Source organism: Propithecus coquereli, unplaced genomic scaffold (assembly GCF_000956105.1).
Source record: "Propithecus coquereli isolate 6110/MARCELLA unplaced genomic scaffold, Pcoq_1.0 Scaffold50, whole genome shotgun sequence".
NCBI lineage: Eukaryota > Metazoa > Chordata > Mammalia > Primates > Indriidae > Propithecus > Propithecus coquereli.
Genome location: NW_012150841.1, coordinates 5274880 through 5275188, shown reverse-complemented (window position 1 = coordinate 5275188; position 309 = coordinate 5274880).

Below are 309 nucleotides of genomic sequence, written 5' to 3'. Positions count from 1 at the left end.
GCCCCCCAAGGTCTATAGTTTTCATTAGATTATCAGTAGATAAGATACCAAATTGTGGTGAAAAGTTACCCATATCCTATTGGTATAAGCAACAATTTTTTTTTAGAGTGTTCGAATTGTGCCTTTTTTATGCCAGAGGGATGTATTTCCAAATTTCTTAAGGCAGCATGCAAAAAACAGGACTGTAGGACCATAATTTTCCAAATAAATCCCAAGTGTTTCTCTGTGTTCATCAACTACCTTCTTTACCATCTCCATTTGATTCTACATTCAGAGATGTTCCATCATAGTGCCTGCCTTATGCTTTCT